The sequence below is a fragment of the Antrostomus carolinensis genome, unplaced genomic scaffold (assembly GCF_000700745.2).
Source record: "Antrostomus carolinensis isolate BGI_N321 unplaced genomic scaffold, ASM70074v2 scaffold303, whole genome shotgun sequence".
NCBI classification, from domain to species: domain Eukaryota; kingdom Metazoa; phylum Chordata; class Aves; order Caprimulgiformes; family Caprimulgidae; genus Antrostomus; species Antrostomus carolinensis.
In genome coordinates this window covers 14,949-20,905 of record NW_010304210.1, presented here as the reverse complement: position 1 = coordinate 20,905, position 5,957 = coordinate 14,949, and positions in this window count along the sequence as shown.

Below are 5,957 nucleotides of genomic sequence, written 5' to 3'. Positions count from 1 at the left end.
CCTGTTCCACTGATCACCACCCTCATATTGAAGAACTTTTTCCTAATACCCAACCTAAATCTGCCCTTTTCTAGTTTAAAACCATCACCCCTCCTGCTATTGCTCCGTGCCCTTGTGAACAGCTCTTCCCCAGCTTTCTTCCAGGCCCCCTTTCAGCTACTGGAAGGCCGCTGTAAGGTCTCCCTGGAGCCTTCTCTTCTCCAGGCTGAACAGCCCCAACTCTCTCAGCCTGTCCTCACAGCAGAGCTGCTCCAGCCCTCTGGTCATTTTTGTGACCCTCCTTTGGACCAAGGTCCACGTCCTTGTGTTGAGGGCTCCAAAGCCGGATGCAGCTTAGGACGGCTCCTTCAGTTTTGTTGTTCATTTATCATTTAGAGCAAAGGCCTCTGTCCCTCTGACGCAGAAAAGACGCTCAGGTACTGACCTCCAACATACAGCAGATCCGGACCTGCGCGCAGCCGCACGCTCACTCGCTCTGGCAGCCGCCCTGTCACACGGGGAATGTGCACAGCAGAGGGGAGACAAAGGAAAAAGAGAAAAACCCAGTGCTCACAGGAGTCAGCAGTTTGGTAATGATTTAGAATAGTTTGCAATTAACTTATTCTATTTGGTAAACAGATTAATTAAGGAGGAAATTAAGAGGCTCCCTGGAGATGTTGTGGTGCTTTGTTTCTGTGCTCATTACCCAGCACCTGCCACTGGAGTGCTTTGCACTTCCAGGCAGATGCCGTTGAAGTCTGTTTGAATATGACCTCCTTTGCTTTGGTATCAAGGTGATCTCCATCTCTTTTCTTCAAGTAGAAGTTAAACTAAATATTCTTTTTGAAGTTGAATTAGAATGTATGACGGGAATGGGAAAAGTAATGACAGTACCTTGCATAGGATTGGACAATGGCTGCATTCAAATAAATATGCCTACTGCATGCCTTTGCTTTAAATGACCCAGAAAATGCAAGTGTTCTGTATGAGAACTAGTAAAATCAAAAAGTTACAAATGTACCAGTAACAAATACTCTATAAATAACAAGGTGTGGTGGGTTGACCCTGGCTGGATGCCAGATGCCCACCAAAGCTTCTCTATCACTCCCCCTCCTCAGCTGGACAGGGGAGAGAAAATATAATGAAAGGCTCGTGGGTCGAGATAAGGACAGGGAGATCACTTGCCAGTTACCATCATGGGCAAAACACACTCGACTTGGGGAAATTAGTTTAATTTATTGCCAGTCAAATCAGAGTGAGATAATGAGAAATAAACCCAAATCTTTAAACACCTTCTCCCCACCCCTCCCTTCTTCCCAGGCTTAACTTTACTCTCAAATTCTCTATCTCCTCCCCCTCAGTGGTGCAGGGGCATGGAGAATGGGGGTTATGGTCAGTTCATCACACATTGTCTCTGCTGGTCCTTCCTCCTCGTGGAGAGAGCTCCTCACATGCTTCCCCTGCTCCAGTGTGGGTTCCCTCCCACGGGAGACAGTCCTCCACGAACTTCTCCAACGTGAGTCCTTCCCACAGGCTGCAGTCCTTCACGAACTGTTCCAGCATGGGTCCTTTCCATGGGGTGCAGTCCTTCAGGAACAAAGTGCTCCAGCGCGGGTCCCCCACGAGGTCACAAGTCCTGACAGAAAACCTGCTCCAGCATGGGCTCCTTTTTCAACATGTCCTGCCAGTATTCTGCTCCAGCACGGGCTTCCCATGGGGTCACAGCCTCCTTTGGGCATCCATTTGCTCTGGTGTGGGGTCCTCCATGGGCTACAGGTAAATACCTTCTCCACCATTAACCTCCATGGGCTGCAGGGAGACAACCTGTCTCCCCATGGTCTTCACCATGGGCTGCATGGCAATCTCTGCTCCGGCGCCTGGAGCACCTCCTGTCCCTCCTTCTTCACTGACCTTGGTGTCTGCAGAGTTGTTTCTCTCACATATTCTCTCTCCTCTCTCCAGCTGCAATTGTGCAGTTCATTTGGGTTTTTTTCCTCCCTTCTTCAATATGCTGTCACAGAGGTGCTACCACCATCACTGATGCTCTCAGACTTGGCCAGCAGTGGGTCCACCTTGGAGCCGGCTGGCATTGGCTCTGTCAGACACAGAGGAAGCTTCTGGCAGCTTCTCACAAACCCACCCCTGTGGGTTGTAGCCCCCCTGCTACCAAAACTTTGCTATGCAAACCCAATGCGCAAGGATTGAGCATTGTCTTGTCCAATGACTGAAGCCTTCAGAGAGATCTGTATTTGATGAAAAATATGCAAATGCAAAGCAGTTAAAATACACCTAAACCAATGTACCCTGTCTGACATTTAAATTGTGACAAAAATCAGTGTATTAAGATGCTTCAATTTAATCAACCTAGAGGTTGCAGCTTCATAATTGACTTAGGCTTATCAAAATCTATGCAAATACTCCTGCTGGTGTCTGCCCTTTCTCCATTACTTGGTCCAACTGCTAGCACTTGCACCCATGGACAGGTGTAGAAAATACAAGTAAAATTTACCTAAGCTCCGAGCTGGCTGTTGGAGCCATGTTGGCATGTTGCTGCACCTTAGCTGATAATGCTGCTAGAGGGATAAATGGCAGAAAGGGAAGGAACTACTGAAGTGATGAAAAAAGGAATTCAAGTTCATTATCTATAAATATAGGCTGAAAACAGGAAAGCTTCTAAAATTGGCTTTCAGATGGGAGCCAAACATTTGACTTGTGTTTAAGATGGACCATGGGACACTTAAGAGAGGCTATGATGATTTCTTGGGATCAGCGGTGACAGTAATTAATGACCTTAGATTTCTTTTCTAATCACATGCTCAAGTGTTACCCAGAAGGTGTCTGTTGGTTTTTTTTAATTATTGCCATGCCAAAAAGTAGGCAGGCAAATAGATTTTGGACTTGGTAAATTTTCTAGAATAGCCTTGCAAGGCTAACTTGAACCTTCTGACCTCTGCTTATGATAGATCATCAGGCGTGTGTCAAAACCCACAAATTTCCATGTGGTATCAAAGGTGTGAAAGCTCAAGGAGGAATCCATGTTTACCTAACTTGTGGCATTTGGGTGTTTTAGTTAGATGTCTTACACCTCCCTCTAGTCAAAGTGGGGACAGAGGCCCTTCCAGAGGGCAATTCAGAAATAATTTAAGTGCTCTGACTCATTTTCTGAAGGAGCTTCTGATATTGGAAACTTGATATTAGATGCCTAATGTTAGGCAATATGATTACATCCCTCAGTGGCAATGTCGAATGAAGTGATGAAGATCTCCTCCCTATAAATAATGCAATATTTCTCTATAAGGGGTATTGTTTAGTTGGAGTGCTATGACAGTAGGACTAGAAATGAATAGCAAAAGTTTAAATTAGTGCTTTTGCAAAATACATCGCTTCCAAGCCACAGGAGCAGCTGAACCTTTAAAGAGGAGTTGTGGTGAGACCAGGCATGTTGACACCCAGTGTTGTACTTACGTCCCCATCTGTGACTCTCACCCCAGCTCACAACTGTCTGTTAAGGCTGGTCTCTTGAATGCTACGCTGTTTCCCCCAGAGTGGAGGTATGTCTGTCACTTCCCACCCCAAACTGCTTTGTAGTCAGGAGGAAAATAAAACCCGGCACCCCCGTCATCTCCACTGCCTTCTGTGAAGTTCTCCATCTTTCTGTACTCATTGATTTAACACGTCAAGAAAATCAAATATTCTTTCTGTTCAAAAATCTGTTAATTCATTCATGAAGACATGTATTATTTAAAAAGTCACACATTTGAGTAGATGCAGTTTTCAAGACTATTATTCATTTCTAGGCTGCATAAAGTCTTGGTCAATTTATATTCAATGCTGCTTTCTTGCTTAATTAGCTCTTCTTGTTTTGGATGCTTGCCCCTCTATATTACTGTAGCCAGGAAAAATATGCTTTTCTCCTCTTCTTTGTAAACTCTATAAGCCAAAGTCATCAACAAGCTGGCCATTGCTTTTATCTCAATGATACTCTCCAGAATACAATATCAGTGGGTCAGGAAGTATCTAGTGATAATCAGCAGCAGTTGATTCTGTTCTGGCCTATCTACCTTTTAGATGATTTTACATCCTAGCTAGAGTCACAGAAATGATTAATTTCTAGCAATGAAAATTCCAAACAATTAATCTATAAGGTTTTCTAATATTAATTGATTTTAAGGTTTGTTATTGTTTTAGGGTCCTCAGTGAGACATGACCAGTGAAACTAGAGTCAGCAGCTACATACTGCTAATATAAAAGTTGTTTCACTTTTTACCGTTCCTCTTTCAAACAAATCAAACAAAGATTTATCCTTTGAATCTTTTATCTTTCAGCTTCTTAGGCGTAAATAAACCCTGCACTGAGGGATGCAGACTCAGTATGGGTACCATGTTAGAATCACAGAACCATAGAATGGTTTGGGTTGGAGGGACCTTAAAGATCATCTTGTTCCAACCCCCCTGCCATGAAGGGACACCTTTCACTAGACCAGGTTGCTCAAAGCCTCATCCAGCCTGGCCTTAAACACTTCCAGGGAGGGGGCATCCACAGCCCCTCTGAGCAGCCTGTTCCAGTGTCTGACCACCCTCACAGTGAAGAACTTCTTCCTAATATCTAATCTAAACCTACCCTCTTCCAGTTTAAAGCCATTGCCCCTTTTTCTATCACTACCTGCCCTTATAAAAAGTCCCTCCCCAGCTTTCTTGTAGGCCCCCTTCAGGTACTGGAAGGCCGCTATAAGATCTCCCCGGAGCCTTCCCTTTTCCAGGCTGAACAGCACCTATGTAAACTCTGGTGGGAAAGCTTTGTTCCAAAGCAGGTAACAAATACCAGCACTGCCCTCATGGTGCAAATCTGCATTACCTTACCCACTCATCAGTTTCCTTCAAAATATGAACAGGCATCAGCTGACTCATCCTACTCCAAGCAAGCACTGTGTACAGATGACTCCCCATGTGCCTCAGGCTGGTCACTGCAGCAGAGCAGCAGCAATTTCTCCTGGCTCTTTGATCTGGAACGATGGCGTGGCTACTATCACAAGTTACTACCACCTGAACTCGCTGTCACCAGGGGAGCAGAGGTGGTGGAAGTTTCCCTAAAACAAGACGGAATTGAAGATATTGGAACTTTCTTGCAAGGATGGGGACTGTTCCCTGGTAGCTGAGGGCATGCCAACACCTCTGCTAGGAAACAGAAAAGCAGCTCACTGGCAGTTGCCATACTGCTCCATGCTCTCCCACCCAGGGGCTGTTCCTCTTGGTTCACCAGCACAATTTCAAGCTAGGCCTAAAGCGCCAGTGCATGATCAAGGCTGTTCAGTCTTTGGCCTGCATTACTTCTTGACAGAGATGTAGGGACCTCTTCTTCCTTCCAAAATTGTTGAATGGGGCTGTTCTGCTTATGACAGTAGCTTTTACTCTTTTCTAGGTATGGTGAATACCCTTAGTGTTTCTTGGACCTTGGGGTACATAACTCAGAGGCCAAGGGAAGTCTACATTACTGTCACAATTACCTTTTTCACAAGTGAGCTGTGATTGTTCTGACAGTAATGCTCTGCATGTAGAAAGTCAAAACCACGTAAGTCCCGGAGGGAGATGAATGAATTGTGCTTTCCCTGTGCACAACTTGAAAATATTGAGGTTGTCCAGGTGATTTTTAATAGAACTATGCTTCTCAGGATGGAGGTGTAGATATCTGGGGTGCATCTCACTGCTCTGCAGGAATTTGTTATCTGACCTAATATAATTGCATTATACTAAATGCATTATACTAAAAGCATAAGCTTTGGTGAAGTACCTAACAGCACACTGGCTACCTTCACATAGGGCAGATGAATCCCAGCCTGTGACATTAAGCCGTATGTTGGGCCGGCTTTCTGTGAAGCAAGGCTGTAAAGCTTAGGAGATTGCATCTCTTTAAAGTCAGCTTTTATCTCTAGCTTGTTGACTTTTACACATAAACACAAGGGTTTTTTGAGAGGCATCCTG